The sequence below is a fragment of the Hemicordylus capensis genome, chromosome 3 (genome assembly GCF_027244095.1).
Source record: "Hemicordylus capensis ecotype Gifberg chromosome 3, rHemCap1.1.pri, whole genome shotgun sequence".
In the NCBI taxonomy this organism is placed as follows: domain Eukaryota; kingdom Metazoa; phylum Chordata; class Lepidosauria; order Squamata; family Cordylidae; genus Hemicordylus; species Hemicordylus capensis.
Window position 1 is genome coordinate 209352933 of NC_069659.1, and position 21536 is coordinate 209374468.

The 21536-nt window shown below is 43.3% G+C and overlaps 1 protein-coding gene across 23 annotated transcripts in view; it reads left to right on the forward strand.

The window, feature by feature from the left end:
- The window catches only part of ZMIZ1 (zinc finger MIZ-type containing 1), a 640668-nt gene that overhangs the window by 256101 nt on the left and 363031 nt on the right, over positions 1 to 21536 (forward strand). The window contains exon 1 of one of the 23 annotated variants that reach the window (XM_053309127.1): positions 4806 to 4824. The exons of 19 other annotated variants lie outside the window; for them this stretch is intronic. The gene's annotated coding sequence lies outside the window, so the exon portion shown is untranslated. Of the gene's footprint in view, positions 1 to 4805; positions 4825 to 8273; positions 8294 to 10512; positions 10694 to 10906; positions 10926 to 21536 lie in introns of those variants that run through there. 3 more of the 23 variants (XM_053309131.1, XM_053309128.1, XM_053309129.1) reach the window with 3 other exon arrangements.

Below are 21536 nucleotides of genomic sequence, written 5' to 3' on the forward strand. Positions count from 1 at the left end.
AACTCCAAATCAGGCCCTTTATTTTGAGGGTGATTATTCAAGGTTGAATTTGTTAATTGATTCGATGGCAAATCGAATTGCACACCCTTACAGTATGCACGGTTTTGTCGATACATTTTTTGTGGTAGACGGAGGCATCATGGGCAGGAAAATACAGCTTCTTTAACATGCTTCTGATTTTGCAGCAGGCTGCTTCATCACCCTCTAGGCCCATTATAGAACATGCAAAGGATTACTTCACCATCTTTATAAGTCTAAGAAGATGACCATGGATGGAAAATAACCCCGCAAATGGTCATGTGAGCCAGCCTTAATTGTCAACTTCTTCACTTAGAGAGGCTTGCTGTGACACTTTGAGATGCCCTGCTCTGGAGCACTCACGTAATACCCAGCTTGCCATCTGTGCAGGTTCCTTATGCAAAACGGCCATGTAGCTAACCAAGGAACTGCATGCTCACTACAATATATGCTTCAGGGTGCTGTGTGTGTGTGTTTCTGAGTGTCTATGTATTAATGTGTATGTAACATGTATATACTGAGAGGTGAAGTTAGCACCCCCAGTCTTCACAGCTGCTTTTTGTTGTCAGGCTCAACATCTTGCATGGGAAATAGTCAATGATATGAATGACATTTTCAGTAGGTGTGAGAACTAGAGTGAAGTGGAAGAGGCAGTTCTTCTCCCATCCAAAATCTCAGCTTTATTTTGCAGCACCCTGTGCAGAAGGAAAACTTCTGAAACTGATTTTCACAAGATGGAATGTATTTTAAGGGGAAAGTTATTGCTTTGTTTTGAAATGGTTAAATTGTGTTTTAAGAGTTCCTTGTTTATTTATTTAAACATTGCTATCTGTGTGCATGGCACTTTGCATAAAGTGAGAAGACGAGTGGCATAGTGAGCGCACAGGGGCTTGTGTTCATGCCGCCTGGTGCGTGGCTCCACCCTGGTGGTGCATGCGTCCCCCACCCTCCACTTTCCCATTGCCTCCACCACTTACAAATCTTCCCTCCTTCTGGTCTGGGAGCTGGAAGCGTGAAGTGTGGGTGGAGGAAGAGGCAGGCCAGTGAGCAAGTGGCAGAGATGGGCATGAGCGGAAGTGGTGTCAGCATCCAGCCAATTGGCCAGCGACGAGAGTGGCGGAGGGGCCTGTGTTCTGGCGACCCCCTAGAGATGACAGATTCCTGTCCTGAAGACAGTCTAAAAGAGACATGAGAGAAACAACAGAGGAAGGGAAATAGGTGCAGGGAAAGATGGGAATAATATGCAGTTGTTTTAGTCCATGTGGTACATCTGCCCACCACGCGATCAGGGATGTGAGCACACACGTCCTTTGTTCTCTCCTAGCGTCTCCACATTTCATAAGTGAGTGTGGAGGGGCAGTAACCCCTCACATACAGTTATGACAAATGGAATAGTGTGCTAGGAGGAGGAGGGAGCAGGATATGCACACTCAGTCCCTGATTGCATGGTGGATGGGGCTTGATCAGCCATATAGTTTCAATTGGCCCATAGGGCAGTTTAATGTGGAGACTAAGAGACTGGGCCAAAGGCTTCATGGAAAAGGTGGGTCTTGAGGGATTTAAAGGAAATGAGAGGTGGATTGATGGAGGCATTAGGAAACGATGGAGAAAAAGGACAGAGCCAAGTTCATTTATTTTAGATCTGATTTTAGTAAATGAGTAGCTCTTGTAAATGAAACACAAATGATTTGTGTTTTCAGCAAATGATTCCTCTTAATGGTATATTGGCATATTGAACAGTGGTTTTTCTGTCAAATGTATCAGAAATACTTCACTTTTGATATAAACAGGTGAAACTCCCTTATGTTGAGTGAAGCATGTGCTAGCCTCTAGGTGATGGACCTTCCCCGTTAGGCATCTGTCTCTTGTCCGTTGGGGATTAAATGTATCTGGTCCCAATAAGCAACATTTTTAAAAGACTCACAAGCTCCATGAACATAGAACTTTTATCTCAGGCTTTGACTAACAAGCAGAAGGTTGCTGGTTTGAATCCTTGTTGGTACTATATTGGGCAGCTGCAATATAGGAAGATGCTGAGAGGCATCATCTCACACTGCACGAGAGGAGGCAATGGTAAACCCCTTCTGTATTCTACCAAAGACAGCCACAGGGCTCTGTGGGCACCAGGAGTTGAAATCGACTTGATGGCACACTTTACTTTATACATGCTACGTCCAGTGCTCCTGAAGTGATTAATGGAAAGACAGCAGTCTCTAAATGTTTTCTATCCTTCTCACAGAGTCCCGGGGAGCTGCCAAACTTAATTGGTGGACTGCACTTGGTTTGGTGGCTCATACATGCTGTAATCTTGGGATTGTGAAATCTGACCAGTTTCACTGAGTTTGAACTAATGTTGCTGGAGTTATTAATCCCCAAAGTCACATTAAGAGCATAAATTTTAACATGCAACTATTATATTTTCATACTAAAATAAATTAAAAGCAAACACCAGTCATGGCTAACCAGGGAACTAAAGAACTGCAGAATGGTAGGATTTATAGATCACCATGTCCTCTTTCCCATACGTTTTCAAAGTACATCTTATGCTTGTGTTTGTATCTGCTTTTCTGATACTTCAGCAAAAAAAGGAAGAAAAGATACACAGGATCAGTACTGGGAACCATCAATGTGGTATGTATATTTGGGGGCAGGGAGCAAGGTATATGATTCTCTAAGATCCCTAAAGTCCTCTTGCATTCTGTGGGTAATGAAGTCCCACTCCCTCCATTCCTCTTAGCTATACTTTCAGAGCTCCAAAGCATTGTTTTCATGCCTTCAGGAAGATCTATGCCATACAAAAATGGTTTGCTACCCAGCTCTGCAATAATATAGTTTTTAATAGGCCTATGCAATATTGGATCCGGAATTCTGGAAATGGTCCGATATTGGCCATTTTGGAGGATACTGGAGATAATTCTGGTCCAAAATAGAGAAGCCTATTTCAGAAATAGGGAAGTTGTCTATTCTTTAGTATTTCCATTTGTGTGGGTTGACAGCATTTCATTTTGAGGGAAGTCCCGGATTATATCCTAAAGCTTTCTCTTCAGATCTCTTAGCGAACGTGCAGGGCTACTGGTTAGGACCAAGCTGCATAACTTCTCCTTTGATAAATCACCGAGGAGTATTTTGAATATAATTTGTTGTAATTGAATAAATTCCATGCTGAGAGGAATCTAGCCATTCACCCCTTTGGATATGAAATGACATTTTCCATCCTCACACCCATCCTTTGACATGTGGTGGTGGAGTGATCATCACTTTCTTCTGTGGTAGCAGTTTGGGGACATTAACCCCATATACACCAAATGCCTGGAACTAAAGATTTGAATTAGAGAACAGAGAAATTTAGAAAGCAATGTTGCAACCACACAATAACCTGGAAATAAACAAGGCTGCTGGGGGGAAATGGCTGTTGTGCTTTTTGGTGAGCTAGAAATGTAGATATTGCCCAGGGAAGGGCAAATGTGTATCTAGTGAGTTGGTGAGTTCATTATGCTGGTGAGTTGAACATCAGAGGTAAAGATGCAACTTGACTAGTCAACCCTGCATTGCCTCTCACGTAATCCGCTTATTGCTGCTGGTGCCAGAGTATTGGTGGAGGTTCACATCACTGTCTTTCATAACACATTATGCCTTGCCATGATTTCACAATGGGAGATCTAAATGAAAATATTCAAGATTTGCTCCCAGCTACCTTGCTGCCAAATGCTTGTCACAGGCTTCTCAAGCATGTGTTGAAACCATTAGCCAGACTGGGCTGTACATGGCTGTCCTCTATATCAGAATCCAGTTCCTAGCAGTGGGTGTGGGTGTAGAGAATGGCTTTGTGAAGATGCCACATTGGTGAGGCTTTAGTTTAGAGGCATCCCTTTACACACCAAACTGAGTTTTCAGGGGAAGGATAAATGGGAAGGTTGATGCATGAAGCATGGTGGCATGAAGGAGTGTAGTGGTTGTGGTGGTGCTGAGAGATGTGACGGTTAAGTGGAAAAGGTACATTTCCACATGTGGTGATGATTTACTATAATTCAGAATCTGGTATCTGAGGGCACACGTCTGCTCAAAAAAAGAGACACACTGATGAGGAACTGGATTGTGGAACATGCAAGCATTTTTACATCAGTAAAATGCCAGGCAGTGGTAACAAGTAGGAAGAGATGGCAATTGGAGCAAGAGACCAAGTCTTGTAGTTTTCATTGGGTCTGATTAGGAGAGGGTAGCTTGGAACCAAGGACCCTATTCCATGCTTGCTGCAAATAACCCAAATGAGTTTGAGAGACTTATATTCATTGCTACAATTGCTTAGGTTCTCAGAAACAATTTTTAAGATCAGAATGGTTTGGTTGCATAAGAACCAATAGAATGCAGTTTCTGCCCGGATCCACATTTCAGAAGTTTTAAGACCAAATATATATCTTCCAGAATTAGAATTCAAGATGGAGGGGGGCACAAATTCCAAAGTTGAAAAATGCATCCTATTTCTCTGCAGGGAGCCTTGTCTGCTCAGAAGTGGTATTGCTGCCAAACGTTTTGCTCTTCACTGTAATTTAGTAGACTGGCACAGGAAAATCAGGATATGTATATGGGGTTTGGGTGTGAGTGTGAACGTGCACGCGCGCGCGCGCACACACACACACACGCATACGTATGCCTTAAGGTTATGTGCCATAATGCTTGGGAGGATCTGGTGTGTGGGTGTTTGTGTGTTCCCTTTGAGTTGGCTGTATCTGCTCTATGTGCAATACTTTTTCATATGAGTCTCTCTCTCTCTTTCTCTCTGTAGGTTGCATCTTGAGGATGTGCATGGTATGTGCATTTTTAATGGGGATAAAATGTTTAGTAGGATTTGTCCTATGTGATTAGTGATTTTGGATTTGTCCAGCTGGATTGAGCACCTGGATCCCTGGTTGCATATCCCTAATCTCCATGCAGGTTTATGTGCAATCTTTTTTTCCTTTTTTTTTTTTTTGTAGACAACCTTCCTGCTTACTGTGTTCAAAGGTGCAGTTAGGCAATTTTGGAGCCTGGACTTAGTGGATTACTGGGGTCTCCCTTGTAAAATAAGCATCCTTTCCCCCACCCCTCCCCAGTCCCATGGTTTCACACAGCTAAAGGGTGGAGCAAAAAGGGGAATGCTTATCCCTTTTTATGAGGGCAAAGAGCAGATTCCTCCACTTGGGGGTGGAATTATGGTCCAGTGGGGTTGGGGGCTTCAGTTCCAGAACTTTTTGTAATCTTCTGCCATGAAATAAACCAAGTTATAGGGCTTTTTGATGTTCTTTTTAATTCAAAAATTATTAAAAACCAACAGACTGCACAATCCACTTTAGATTATATGTATATATACAGAGAGAGAGAGAGAGTCCTCCCACCCTGCCCTACATCTGTGCCCGATATCAAAGCCCTATGGCAAGCCATTCTATAAATATACAAAGGGGGGATAACCACAAAAATGAAATCATATACTTTCCATTACTAAGTCTGAGGAGGTGGCAGGCACAGGCAGCATACCAGTAGGTAGCAGCACAGCAGGGCAGAAGGTGTGCACAGTGCTCTGGTGGGTAGTCGGCATTGATCACTCTGCCTCTATCTTCACTGCTGCCTGCAGGCAGCCTGCCAGCTGGGGAGCTTCAGGGAGGCTGGCAGAGAGGCCGCCGGAAGCTCCTCCCACCTACCAAACAACTGATATTAGGGTGGGGGGGACTGTAGCAGGTAGACTGCTCCAGGAGCTTCCCAGTGGCCAGGAGAACCTCGGATGATGGCCAACCCGATGCTGCTGGTGCACTGGGCACAGAGAAGGCATTGCAGGGCCTATGCCAGCTGTGGGATGGGGAGGCAGGTGCACTGGGGTCCACCAGGGAAGAGAGGCCACCAAGGCTACGGACCTGCATCCCAAGGTCCGGACCTAGTAGCACCTCTGGCTGTGTATGGAATCTTGGTGTCCTGAGGTCTTTTCAGGCTCTGGCTTCTGCCTTGTATAGTATTAGTTTAGTTGAAGTCAAGATGGTTTTAATGTAGAGGTTTTAAAAAAAAAATGGCAGAGGGGGATGTGTGATTGGCTTGTCTACAGCTAAAACTCTCCTAGACTGGAATCCTTCAATCAGACAAGTTTGTCTTTTGGATATTTTTGTCCTCCATCACACTTTAAAATAACAATTGTCTATAATTGCTATGTGCAGAGTTAAAAGCACCCTCTGTGTTTTGAAGGGTAATAATTTTAGTGTCAAAGATACGCTTATAGCATTGCACCAGAGAGAGAGAATTGGAATGGTTAAAAACAAGCATGTCTAATCTTGCCTCAACCTTTATGCACCTATGAGTGATACTTTCATTTGAAAATTAAGATTGAGACTCACACTTAAGTGGGTGGTTAACTGCTGTTATGTAGCAATAATCTGCTTAAAGAGACATTGAAATGCTTTTGCCCTTCCCCTTGTTTAGCCTTTCATATCAATCTTGTTCATGCAGATTAAGGCTTTCTTTTCTGGTCATTCAGCCATTGCTGATTCTCAAAACAACAAAAGTTGCCAAACTAGCTAGTGATTCATCTGTATCAGCAGCTTTTGCTTTTAGGTGTTAATTTGGAAGGACTCCTCCTGTTGCACGTGTTTCGTATGTACTGGTGAGCTGATCAGGGTAGCACAGGTCTGTGAAATCATAGTCGTCAGGCCAAGGGTTGAAGCTAGAAAACGGTCTGCAGGATAAGGCAAGGTCAAGATCACTTGTGCAAAGGTCAGTACCAGTAAGCAGTCCAATAGGAGCAGGCAAGAAGTGTGATCAGACAAGCAATGGGTCAGTAGCCAGAGACAGTATACAGGAAGAGGCGAAGGCAAGGTCAGGCAAGCAGTCAGTCAGGAACCAGGGAGTCTAGGCAAAAGTTCAGTAGCTGGCAGGAAGTCTTTACAATGAAGTTGCTCCAGCAGCTGCTCCTTCAAGACTGAGCTGTTAAATAGGCCTGCTCCAGGAGCCCTGTTTCAGACTCCTCCCACCTTTTTTAGGGTCTGTAGTCATTTAAAGGAGCCACACCCTGTTCCTTATATACATACTTCTCCAGTGGGCCAGTTATTCCTTCTCTGTTTGTTGTGGTTCCACGGAGTCCTCAGTCAGAAGACGTAGGCAAGGGAATATCTTCTGGGTGAGGTGGGGGCGGTGGTTCTTCTGGATCGAGGATCTCTGATAGTGCCAGCTCTCCTGCATTCCCTTCCTCATCTTGCGAGGCTGATAGCTCTGAATCACTGAGTGGGCCCTCGGGATTGTGGTGCAATGATACAACAATGGGGCCCTAGTCTTCATTAAGATTCCTCATCCCCTGAGCTCTTGTCACTCAAGCCTGATGGGTGACTTGGGTTCATGACACCTGCCTACAGTTTCTTTTGCATCTAATGCAGATATATTTTTTAAAAAGCATCACAGTGACAGCTAGCTCTGCTTTCAGCAAACAAGCCTGTGGGGTATTCAAGCTGCTCTTCCTAGGAGAAGCTTCATCCAGCAGCTGTGACATAAGCAAAATGTCCTGTCCATGCCCACCAACCACTTCTGTTAAGTAAATGTAAGTGGGCAGCTGTGGCTGCATTTACATAAACCAAAGGCAAAGAGCACCAGATGCTTCTATAGGTATTTAAATCAGAAGTTGTATCAGGGTCAGACTAGAATTGGCCTGGTCCACATGTACACCTGGAGGATCTCCAGCAAAGGGATCCTGTGGTCAGTGGCTTGAGTTGGAGCCTGACACGCAGCTAGCTCTGTTGACCAGGCAAGGTCAAAAGGCCAGGCTCCTAATATTTATACTAGGGCTGGCCAATCCAGACTAGGGATGTGCACTATAGGATCCTATGGGTTTTTGGGGAAAAGGTTAAAATTTGTGTTAAAAATCACCCACACCCATTTCTTTTCTGCGTTGGGTGGTAGGTGCCACCCACCATGCCCTATTACCCAACCCACTTTGGTGTCCCTAGGAGCTACCCATGGAGATCAATGGGGTGTTTTGAGTTAAATAAATAAGTGTAGTTATCAGCCACCCCTCCCCTAAAGAGCTAACTGGAAGTGAACTCTGTCCTGACTGACAGGCTGGTGAACTCCGGGGCTCAGCCAATCAGCACACCAGGTGAGTGGGACCTAGAAAGCTGTTGGAAGGAGAGTTTCTTTGTTAGAAGAAGCAGGCTGGGAGGGCAGAGAGGAGGACATGTGGCCATGAGAACTGGCTGCAGAGATTGTCCCTTCTGCAGGTCCTGGGAAGCCAGGAGGACAGGGAGCTTGAATTCTCATCCAGGATTTGGTGAGTTCAAGACAAAGGAAGCCAGGATTTTGGCTTCAGGAAGTTTAGTCTAGGGAAAGTTTGTTTAGTCAGATTTTATGTTGGACTTTCTGTTTCTTTTGTGTGTGCTGTATATATCCCTGATACTGGTTGATTATTGTTTATCTGCAATGTAGGTAAGCTAAGAAACACTAACCTATGCCTATTCAGCCAGGGTGTTGCAAAAGTCTGTAAGTATCAATTGTGCCTTTTTATTTTCCTACATACCTGTTCCTTGCAACTCGGTAACCATGATTTTTAAAGCATGCACCCCAACTTCATCTGGGGTGCTTTTTGAAGTATTATTGTAACTTACTGACTATTTTGACCTGTAACTCAAAACTGAGAAAACCATATACAGAAGCAAGCTGGTAAGATTTGAATAATACTGTCTTTTCTTTTTGTTCTTTTATTTTACCAGCCTCTCCGAGTGGGATTTTTCACTCAGAGAAGGGGGGGCGGCTGGAAGGGGATCTTACTCTGGTGCAATCACAACCTCAGATGTTCAGCAACTACCAGTTTTCTTACCACGTGTAGACTTGCATGTGGAAGTTTTTTTTATTTTGCTTATAGCAAAATAAAGAGAGTTTCCCCTGGGAATTCCACCCCAAACCCAGGGAGGTTCAAGTTCTGTAACAGAGAGGGGTGGTAGTGGCAGCCATTTTTTTAACCTACCAGAAATACAGAAGAGTTTTAGGAGTAGCCTTTGCCAAAAAGCTCAGCAGGAATGATTCAGCATTTATTTCCTTCACATTAGCTTGTTCCGAGACAAAGGCTATAATCTGCTACAATAAGTGAGACATGCATTTTGGGCAGTATACAAATGTGTTAAACAAATAAGTGTATATGTTTTAACAAAAATTCTAGGTTTTATGCTGTAAACTGCCTAGAGACTTCAGCAGTGGTTAGTATACAAATTTTTTAAATAAATAAATAAGCAAGCAAGCAAGCTGCACTCAAAGTACACACAAGTATTGCACTGCAATTTGTGTTGCATTTTGCAACCCTGCCTTGAAAAAGATTGCAGAAGCACATAGTAAAAGGGAATCTCTCTCCCAACACAGAACATACATTTAAAACACAGTCAAAAAATGGCGCTCTAAAAGAACCATCACAGACCCAGAATCTACTGCCAGCCACAGTGCCTACACTGTAGTAACATCATTGGCACAAGATGATGGCTCTCTTGCACACAATTATGACTCCTTCCTTCCTAGCATTGTAAACAGCTGCCACAACAGCACCCTTACTTAGTAGCAAGCATAACTATAAGCTCAACTAGAGCAACCTCAAATACATTTTGACTGAGTAAATGACTTGATTACAAGCCACAGGTTCCTGCTGGTATGTTTCCAAGACTATGGGGGACACCTATATCAGGCAGCAGTGATATAGGAAAGCTACTGAAAGGCATCATCTCATACTGCACGAGAGATGGCAATGGTAAACCCCTTCTGTATTCTACCAAAGACAGCCACAGGGCTCTGTGGTCGCCAGGAGTTGACACTGACTCAACCACACACTTTACCTTTTACACCTTGCAATGCAGATTGCCAAAAAGAACAGAACAGTGATTGAAGCACACAGTCTCAAGGCCAGACATGGAGCTCATCACAGCAATGACCAAGAAATATTATACATACACACACACAGCTGCCACTGTCCATTTTTCACGACAACACTAACTCACAAACAAAACAAACCACAACTTAAGGAAGGCAGGTACCCAAGTTCTGCCTTTACCAAACTGAGATCCAGCAAAACCAGGTTGTTAAAGCAGCAATAGCACAGCATATTATACTCTGTGCTGAGAAAAGAAAACCACAAAACTGAACCTTCCTTCCTCCTCTCCTGATGTATCCTCTTCTTCAAGAGAGCCACAATATAAGGGCTCTCTCTCCCAGTCCCCTTTTAATACATTTTAAAATTTCCTCTTTTTGGGTTCCCTTCCTCCAGCTAATTGAGGAACAGTTGTCCTTGAAAACACTTGATTTGTATGATAACAAGCCAAAGAAGCAAGAAAACTGCAAACCAGTCAGAAGCCAGTACCAGAAAACTAATCAGCAAGGGGGGAAACAGGCCTCCAAAATGACACTCAAAACATCAAAATGTTTGAATCGAAATGCGGGGGAGGGGGTCTGCTCCAAGCTTAAAACAGGCCCTTTATGTAGGGGAAGAATGGCAGTTCAACTGCCATTAGCAGAGCAAAGCCAGTTTGGGGATAATTCATCCAAGCAAGAGGTCTCGAGGCCGTTCTTTAATTTTGAAGAAGAACAAGGATTTAGAAGTTACAAAAGGAAAGGAAAGCTGAGCTTATGGCTGAAAGGGGTGAGAGACTAAACAAACAGCCATCTCTGGAGAGACAAAATGGAGACTAAAACTGTAAGAACAAAGAGGGGAGGAGTCCAACACTTTTATCCATGACCCTAACCCCACCCCCCAGTGGTCACTATGAGCCATTGCAGCTGAGAGATGATGATGCCAGGATCCTAGCTCCAACAATTTGAAGGGTGTTTTGTTTCAAGCTCAAAACACTCAAAACAGCCTGTTTCAAGTTGAAATGTTTTGCACATCCCTAATCCAGACAGTTCATGCTGCCTGCCAGTTTCAGAGGGTAATGTTGGGCATCTTTGTCCCCTTTTATACCTGAAGAAAATGTTGCGGTCTGAGCACTCACCATCCTGGATCACGCTTTATACTAGGTTCCAGCTAACGGTTAACAGGTTCATGAGACATTTAAGATCAGTTACCCCTGTACTCTTCTCATTTGTTAGACGATAATCCAGTACAGTGATGCCATAGGAAATCACATCTTTCTCCTCTCATAATTCCTTAAGCCCAACTTTGACTGCTAGTAAATTGGAAGCAACTATCTTTTTTTTTTTTTTCTAGAAAGAGTAAATACACAGGATTGCTTCATTGTTTCTTACTCCATTTAATCATGTGGTATCCTGGGGTGGGGAGGGAGACAGAAACAGGAAGCAAAGCATGATCACTAGCCCGTTCACCGAATACTGAACTGATTGGCCTGGCAGTTTGGCTTTGACTAGGACCTTCTGCTTGTCAACTGTACATCATTAAAGCAGTGCTTAAGAAGGATTTATTTCAATTTTAAATCTGAAACTGATTCGGCTGGTTTGTTGGGGGGAGCTATGCAGTTAATGGAACATTTATATCATAGAAGTGATCTCTGATGTTAAGGTCACTGCCATTTATGACTCCTAAATTATAAAACGTCCGTGTCCATATTTTAACTTTTTGGGGAATGGAAGATCACAAAAGAAAGCTTATAATTGAGTAGGGGAGAAGAAAGGAAATCTGGTTAAATATTTTTGGAGAGCACAACACAGATTTAAATGGAGCACCATGACAATTTGATGGACCTTCCAATAATATGAATCAGGTAGCATCATAACGAGTCCTGCCGGAACCCCATAGTTAGGATTTCTGGAGAATCTTATCAATGTAGCTGCTTATTAAATGTTCAGTCATTCTCCTGAATCACAAACCAGACAGTGCGTCAACACTCTGGTAAGATTAAGTTAGTTAACCTTTTCGGTTTCTTGGAGGAGCAGAAGGTGCAGTGATTGTGGCCATGGAGGGTGCTTGACCCATGGAGGACTTTAATAGGTCACATTCATAATGAATGTATCTTGTGGTTCCTTTCCTTTTCTGTGTTGCTGGTACTGCACTCCAGGAACTTGCACCTGTTTTGTATAGGAACTGCCTCACTGCTACTACCCTTTAGAATAAAATGAGTGTTAGTTTCTCCATTGCCTAATCTTTTGGGATCCAGCAAGGCAGGGCTGCTTAGGGCAATTTAAAGTAGTCAAGTGAGCATAATAAGTCAGCAGCAATCAGGCAACGAGTGAATCTGTGACAGGCGACAAGGAACAGCTAAATGGCCTTCCACAGTGATCTGTCTGCTGAGCAGATGGTGTCAGGCCATCAGGTGTATATAGAAAAAAATGGATTGTGGCTGTTCTTTACCGATTACCTAAATCTCTGACCAGCTGTCCTGGTGGCACAGAACTGGTGCCCAACCCAAGTACTTATTGTCTGAGCTTCATGGTGCCTGACATTGCAAGAGTAATATTACTAATACTCTGTTGTGCCACACAAACATGCAATTGCATCTCTTGTGTCCCATTGCAATGTTTCTTGCTAGTGAAGAACAGTGTCTTAATAGTGCTCTAAGTGCAAATTATGAGAGAATTTGAGGAGTAGAAATCCCATATTATATATTGTATTCAAGATTCATGACATTTTAATCCAGACCAACATGAACAAGATTTTGGTGTAATTTGCTAGATACTCCTGTTTTCTAATTAAATTCAGAGAAGAGGGAACTATACATTCAAATAGAGAGAGAAACACAAAATCTGCATTCCAAGGATTCCCAATTCTCTAGTGGAAATGACATGTTGTTTTTTCGAGTTAAGCATTCTTGGTGTAGTGATGGTTCTCCAGTCTATAATCTCTCTCTCTTTTGGTGGGGGGGGGAGAAAGAGAGAGAATTTCATCCAAATTCTGCCCAATACTTTCTGGAAGTAACCTACAAAGTAGTCTTTGACCTTTTTCAACCCAGGACCATCCTTTAATTCCAGTTTACAATATGGGGCCTTCTCTTAAGTTTTTTTTAACCATTACGTGTTCCATCTTCCAGCTTTTGCCTTAAAAGTGATTAAATGAAAAGGGGGCAGGACTTCTATCCCTTTAACATAAAATATAAACGCATATCAATGCTATTAAGAGTGCCAATCTCAAAAACCCTGAAGTGGAGCTTAAATCAAAAACATGGTTACGTGTGGGCCAGCCTTAAAGTTCTATCCAAGCAGGTGTCAGGAAATGTTCGCACTGTTCATCAGCCAGACAAAATTTTTTACTCGTTGAGCTATGTTGATACATTACCTGTCAGGATTTTTTTCACTCATTGGAGATCATTTTTCACTCATCACAGACAAGTAGACTAGTGGATTTCCTGAGCCCTATATCCACCTAATGGCGCAGCAGGGAAGTAACTTGACTAGGGAGCAAGAGGTTGCTGGTCCGAATCCCCACTGGTATGTTTCTCAGACTATGGGAAACATCTATATTGGGCAGCAGCAATACAGGAAGCTGTTGAAAGGCATCATTTAATACTGTGCTGGAGGAGGCAATGGTAAATCCCTCCTTTATTCTGTCAAAGAAAACCACATGGCTCTGTGGTCACCAGGAGTCGACACCAACTCGACGGCACAACTTTACTTTACTTTGTCTCCAAATAATAAGTTTGTAAAAATGGATCCCCAGATATTTAACACAAGAACACTACTCAATAATGAGTTCATCCAACAACCATCTGAGCATGCTTAGCAAGAGCCACAATTTTTGTTCTGATATGATTTGTGATGAGTTCCTGCACTGAGCAGGGGTTTGGACTAGAAGTCCTTCAAAGCCCCCTTTCAAGTCTTATATTCTGGGCGTTTCCCCTGAATTCTAAGTGCCAACCAGTGTTTGGCTTGGCAGGAGGAGTAGGGAGAGATGGCTCAACCCCACCCTCCGCCCTCAACTTTTGGGCTGCTTCCCTTAGCTACTGTTTTTAGAATGCTGCAGAGAGGGCATAATTTAGCTAAAATGTAGGGAGTTAGGTGGGGCCTGTGGATTTCATTAAAGGCATCTCTCCCCTTTCTCCCATTATTTGCTCTTTACCTGGCAGGATAGCACCAGTGCTCAATGGTCTAAGCCCTTTGGCTTTAAGCAAGCATGTATTGGATTGTGGGATAAGTATAAGGTTATTAGAGTAGCATCTTAATCGCTGGTACATAGACATTTTGTTAGTTACCTGTATCAAGTAAGAGATGCTTCTGGGCAACCAGGATGGAATGCTTTTTTTTAATTTAGAAGAAAGCTGACTCTTGTTTCTTTCCCAAACACCTATGTGCTACAAATTATTTTAATAAGCACATGTAGTGATGGGGGCAGGGAGAAAGAATATTATCCACTGATACTTTAAAAAAAAAAACTTACTTGCAAGCGTGCGTTAGTTTTGGTTTGTGTACTTCCCAATATGTTAGCTTTTTGTGTGACTTTTATATTGTTTTCATTTTTAAAAGTTGTCTCCTGCCATGAGCCAGTTGATTACAAATAAAAACTGAACCTCTTCATTTAGCCCTGCACAGGGAAATAATTGTTCTTGTTAGAGTTGCACAGAGAAGATATTTAAATTGCATCTACTAGCACTTTACCAGGAGAGCATTTAAAACCTGTTCTACCAGGCTGATATGAACTTTCTCCACTGGCAGACTTGGATACGAGAGCTTTTCACGGTAGAAATGCGTGGGTGGTAGATGCTTAAAGAAGCAGGAGTGCACAAAAAGCTTAATACTAGATTGCTTCACCAGTCTACTGCTGTGTGTCTGTAACAACTTATGTTACAAAATCAACTAGTATAAAGCTGTCTATCCCAAAATGGTTCTTTTCTGCATATTATTTACTCTGAACATTAGTAGACCTACTGAGGGTTGCCATCTGAATCTCAACAAATCCTACCAAGCTAAATCTTCTAAGTAAGACTCAAACGTTGTGTGTGTGTGTGTGTGTGTGTGTGTGTGTGTTTTAAAACACACAGATACAGGTAGAGTGGACTTGTGCTCACTGGGCATCCTGGACATGGGGTTCTACATTTCCTTTCCCTTTCATCAGGGGTGTATTAACGCATAGGCAAGATAGTCCCTTGCTTTCAGCGGCAAATTCTTGAGAGGCGGCAAATGAGAGGCAGTTGTTGGGACAAGTGAAATCTATTTTAAAACTTTAAAAAACTTTTTAAAAGACATTTTAAAATAGATTTAACTTGCCCCAGCAACCCACCCCACAGCCCTCGAGATGGAGTGGAAAACTGTTTTTGCCTACAGGCAGCAAAAAGCTTAATCCGCTCCTGCCTTTCATTCTATGGCTCTTTCAGAATGTTTTGAAAGAGCAGGTATGTCCAAAAGGTTGCACTTGCAGCTGTCAGGAGACAATTTGCGGGGGGGGGGGGGCCTGGACAGCAAACTAGCCTCCAGTGATGTTACTTTGTCCTAAGGAGATGTGGTGCAAACACCAATCTCTAGCTTGCTGAGAGTCACTGGACCTTGTGCATGGCAAGGACCCCCCCCCCTTTCTTTTTTTAAACCGAACACTTTAAAAACTTGACAAACCCCTTTCCAGTTCCCTCAGCTTTTCACTTTGTGGCATGGAGACCGCACATGTACGCTCTCTTTCTCTGATGAAGTAGGATGAAAAAAAATATTTGGAGAGAGAGAACTGTTGTAAGATGGGGTTTCTAGGTTACAAACCTTGGATTTTTATATGCCTTTAAAAGCTACTGAGGAAGCAGAAGATGAAACAGCTGTGGCTTCTCCTCCTGCTCATTCTTTCCCTGGCCCTTTTGGCCTCGGCTCTGCTCTTCCCTGTTTGCTGAAGTGAGCAGGGCTATAGGTGTATTACAAGTGAACAGGCTAGAGGGGGTGGACAAAAGGAACAGGCAGTTAATGGGGGAGGTAAAACCACAGCTGTGTCACTGATAGCTTTAAAGGTACAAAGCAAGTTTCTGGGTTGCAAGCTGGCAATCCTACTAAAAGCAATTATCTGTGTGTCTGAAAATATATCTTTGTAAGCCTCTAGATATTCAGACCAATTTTTTTGGAAGGCCCCTGAAGTTTATCTCTGATGGAATACTGCCTGTTATCTCAGTGCCAATCCTAGCATGTCCTAAGAGGACACATTAAGGAAGGATTCCCTCCCTCCCTCTACAAGCACACAAGTCAACAGCTATTCCTCTGCAGTAGCCATGGAGCCCTAGTTTAGGTCTGACTGAATTAGCCATACTTCTTCCAGCCTTTACACCTGCTGAAGCTGGTTGTAAGAGGGGTGGAGGGCAGGAGGAAAGTGTTTTGGGGTTGTTCAGCAACCACAAGATGCACTCCCTTCATCCTTTCTACACCACCCGGAAGAGTGGTGATCATGCCCTCTACCCATGGCTGTGTGTATGCTGCAACTCTGTGAGAATGCAGAAAAAGCACCTAGTGTGGTAAAATGTCAACTTTTATTTTATTAAAATAAAGCATGTTTCTAGCCGTTATGGTTGTAAAGTTAGATATGCTTGAAAATGTGTGGGCAACACTTGCTGGAATAATTGAAGAACATAGAAACTATGTTTTTCCTGGGCTTTTTCCTGAGGTGAAGTGACTTCTGCTGCTTTTAGGGAAAGAGGAAGGAGTGCAAGAGGAGTTGGTTTTGGGAGTTCCTTTCTCTTTCTCTTTCTCCCCTTCCCCAGTATGAGAGTTCCGAACAAAACCTGAGAATTTTCAAACTGTTAATCTTCTATAAATTTAATTCTCTTAAGGCATACCCATGGCTAATCCCATGTGTGGCAGCTCTCATGAGAGTTCAGAGAGCTGCCAGATACGGTAGTCATGGGGCAGCAGCCGAAAAAAAATGTGGGCAGCTGGTGGCAGGACAAGCAGGCTGGCAAAATGGCAGCAGGCCACATGGATGGGCAAAACGGTGGGGGACGGGCAGGCAAAATGGCGGTGATGGTGGCCAGGGAAGAAGACAGCAATGGTGGCCAGCAGGCAGGGGAAGGAAGAAGCTGGGTGGGTGGGTGGGAGGGAGAGAAAACAATGGCGATAGGGGAAACTGCGGCGGAGGGGGGGAGGCGGTGGTTGGGCAGGTGGCTAGAGGTGCAGATGCTCTGCACCCAGCCAGCTAGTTCTAAATATTTTAACAGTTTGTGACACTTGTGATCATGAAACAGAAACTGAAAAATGTAAATAATGGATGGGCAGAGTCTGGCAAATAACTCCGTTATCTAATCACGGTGATATTGTAAGTAAGGAATAATGGAACTCTGTGTAAAGAAACATTTATTGCAAAATGGCATCCTTTTATCAGTTTTTGGAAGCATAATATTAATATAAATGTACATATATGTTTATAAGTGTGTTTTACATAGTCACGGTTAAAATTCTCAGTTGCTGAATTATATGTTCCAAAAGAGGATTCCAAATTGATAATCAGGTAACATTTATGTTGCCTTGCATATATTTTGCTTGTATTCCATCTTAATAATATTTAGCATTTTTCTTAAGAATATGTGCTTGTGGTGGTTTATAAGACACATTTTTGCATCTTCTGCTGTTCATATCCTTTCATAGGCCTGTGATGGTCCACCATACCCAGAGGTGCACCTAGATAATTTTAGAGCCTAGACCAAAAGGCCTTTGGAGCCACCCCCACCCCCACCCAGCTGCAAGTTAAGCATCATTTTTCAACATGTAAATTCTTGAGGGCACAGACCACACCACCCAGGACAGACTAAAGAGGATTTGGGGGGCCCCCAGGGGATGTCGAGGTCCTGGATTTTGGCCCCAAAATTCAGGGGTAAGAGTTCCTCTGACCCTACTTTTGCTGGCACCACTCAGATGTCAATAGGCAGGGTCTGAAGCGACTCTTACTGCTTCCTCCTCTTGTTTGTGCAGTAATGTGGTGTAGGGATATTCATGGAACCGGGAGGGCGGCGGCGGGGGGGGGGGTTCTTTAGGGAACAGGGGAGGCGCTGCCTCCCCTGCCCCTTAAAAAAAACCCCGTCCTCCAAACTGGCTTAAACGCCAGTTGACGGAACCAGTTCGGTGTTCCTAGAATGGAGCACTGAACAATTCCATGTTCATCCCTAGTGTGATGGTATCCATTCAGGTAATCTGGGAAAGGAAATAAGACACACATGTTAAAACTTCTTGCTTATTCTGTTTTTATAGGGTTTTTTAATTTTAATTTTTAACAGGTTTTAATTGTTTTTATTCTGTTGTAAACCATCCTGAGCCATTTTGGAAGGGCAGTATATAAATCGAAGGAATTAATGAATGAATGAAACTAAATAACAGGATTTTATTGTTTAGTCAAGTTCTCAAAGCATGGTGGTTACAAGTTATAGAAGTTACAAGTTCAAGAGCTACATAAGCATAAAGATATTAAAATGTTGCCATCGGTTACAGCAGGGGTGTCAAACTGAGGCCCTTCAGATGTTGCTGGCCTACAACTCCCATCATCCCTGGCTACTGGCCATGGTGACTGGGGATGGTGGGAGTTGTAGGCCAACAACAGCTGGAGGGCCACAGTTTGACACCCCTGGGTTACAGAGATGTTAATGGTCTTTCTCCACTCTTGGGTAAAGTACCTTGCTTGGTTACAAAGTTTCTGCACAGCCTCCCTCCTGAGGGTCTTCCCCTGAACGGTTCCTGGCTTTCCAGTGGAGAACAGATACACCCCTGCCTCCACATAAGCCCCACTTCCCCAGAAAAATCTCCCCTGTTCAGAACTCTTCTCTCTCCAGGCCTCTGGGTCACCTTTTATCCTCTTCTCTGTCGAGGACAAACTATCATCCAGCTAACCAACTGATTTCTATCTCTCACTGGTTTGAGTGATTCCTCCAAATCAAGATTGAAAACCATGATATGATCCTGGTTTGCAATGCTAGTTTGTAGGAATTGCTCTAACCACTGCTTGCTGGTTTGGACATCACAACAAACTGGTTTAGGGAAAGCAGAAAGTCTTCTATGGAGGTGTACACAAAAGAGGAAGGAAAGCTGAAGCTTTTCCAATCCCTGGAACATAGTTTGAAAGATCTGGAATGCAGGGCTGTAGCTATAACTGAGAGGATGGATTCAAAGAACCCAGGTCCCCCAGCTCCTGAGGGCCCCCCCGCTCCACCCCTCCCTATTTTCTTCATTATCTCCCTCACTCTGAGGGGCTGCCAGGGAGAGTGGTGAACACAGGCCCCCTCTTCCCTAGCTATGCCCTTGCTGGAATGTGATGTGTGAATGCAGCATTGACTCCATTCCAGTTATCCTTAAAAAAATAAAATTAAAATCTGTTACGTACTGCTGCACACACACTCTCATATCATCCAAATGCTGTGATTCAATGCTTGCCAGTTCTCGATTTACTGCTTCTACCCACTCCCTGAATCTACCCCCAGAACTGTGCCTTGATGTACCAATTCTGTCACTTTCACTGTATTAGGGCACTATGTCATATTCACCTGCAGAAGAGCTTTCTGTGGCTCAGAAACTTGTATTTGCTAGGAGCCGGAAGCTGCTCCAACTCACTTTGTTTTGCTGGACACGCAGAACAGTGCAGAAAAGGTTTGTGAAAAGCTTTCTTTGTGTTCCATATACCGAGAGCACGGTTCCTTGGTCAAGGAACACCACACCCTTAGCTTCATTGCAACACAGAGCTCTTGCCCGTAATAAATTGTTAGCATCTCCAACAAACAAGGAACACAAATTAGCAACTAGCTTTGCTTCCACTGGTTGTTTCTGTGCTCCCTCTGCTGGATTAAAAAGCGCATGCTGCCCCCAAACCCCAAAGATTGTAGCAGTGCTGAATTTAAGTAAAGGGAAAGACACAGTTCTCAGAGTAATCGATGGGGCGGGGGGGAGGGAGGATTAGAAATAACAGAAAATAGTTAATCAAGCACTATCAACCATCAGATCATATACAGATACACACAGTTGATAGTGTGTGGGGGTTTTAACAGCATGTTAAGGGTGGAATGGAATGGTGAGCACTGGCCTCATTCAGACATTGTATTTCTGATTGGAAAGGATTCAACACTTCCTTCTCCTCTCTTGTTTACGGGTTTGCTGTGATATCCAAGCTGGCAAGTGGTGTTTGCAGCAAACCTCCAAACCATTATTACAAACCAAAGTCATGGTTAGCAATCCTTATTTAGAGAGATAGTTCAAACCACAACTTATAGGCCCTATAGACTATGAAGTCACATATGTACATTATGGTAGCACACCTTTGCAGTGTTGAAACAGTGTGTTTATATGGAAGGGTGTTTGAGCTGAAACACTTTCTTTTCTGGGTGGTAACTGTCTTGGAGTACTTCATATGGACAGTTTCAAGCACTTTTCAAACCTGTTATTTAACACAGGTAAATAATTGTGTTATTAAGCTCTAGTTTGCAGATCTTTGCACACAGCAGCAGGCTGCATGCACAGAATGGCATGCAAGAATTTTTGCATGGTTGATTGTGGAACAGATGGTTGAGTGCCTAAAAGATCAAACAAGTATAAAGTGGGTAACAAAACCAAAACATGTGAGAAATACTAGTCTAGTGGGATGTGTTTTGCTTAGTGTGTGATAGGCTCTGGATTTATATTTTGGACAAATCCCGTAGAAAGGAAATAGAATTGCTGTGCCTTTTGGGAAGGGGCCACAGCTCAATGATTGATTGTATATATAGAACTTTCCAGGTTCAGTCCCCAACATTTCTTGTTAGTAGATCTTGGGTAGCAGGGCGGGAGAAGATTTTTACCTTGAGCTTTGGAAAGCTACTGTTGGAGTAGATAGCACCACACTGTCTGTAGCAATGATCTGAAATGATATAAAATGGCTTTATATGTTCATATTCTTCAGGGTGTGAGAGTGTCAGTCAACTGCTATAGAAGGCATTGCCTAGCCTGAATATCTATTAAAGATTCCAGAATAACTTTTGGGCATCTGGAAGTTCATAAATAGTTTTGTGGCATTCATCCAGTGTGACTCTTCATACCTATAAAAGCAAGTCTGTTAGGATAGCAGTCTTGGCTGCTGAAACAGCGTGTAGAAAACACATTGCCTGTAAACCTCCCAATTGCCCCCTTTATAGCTTTTCTTTAATGACTAATTAGCTTTTCCTAGAAATCACTGTAATGTGCCAGAGTAATCTGTAAATGTCTTGCTCTAGGTGAGATGGCATTTTGTGGGTTTTTCACTTATTTGTTAGATATGCCTATTATCCTATGTTCTAAATGAAAAGGGAGCATATTCAGGGTTGGTTTAAGGCCAGTTTCACCCATGATGATCTTTGGAACAAGTCCTGTGTTCGTATACCCTTCCCCAGTGCTTGTAGAACCTTGAATAAGAAACAAGGCCTATGTGCATAAATTCCTGCTAGGTAGGTAGCCCTACTCATGTAGCTGCCCAGTGCTAAAAAGGGGGTAGAGAGGGACATAGGACGCTGCCGTATACTGAGTCAGACCATTGGTCTGTCTAGCTCAGTAGTGTCTGCACAGACTGGCAGCGGCTTCTCTAAGGTTACAGGCAGGAGTCTCTCTCAGTCCTGTCTGAAGATGCCAGGGAAGGAACTTGGAACCTTCTGCATGCAAGCATGCAGGTGCTCTTCCCAGAGCAGCCCCATATCTTACAGTGCTCACAT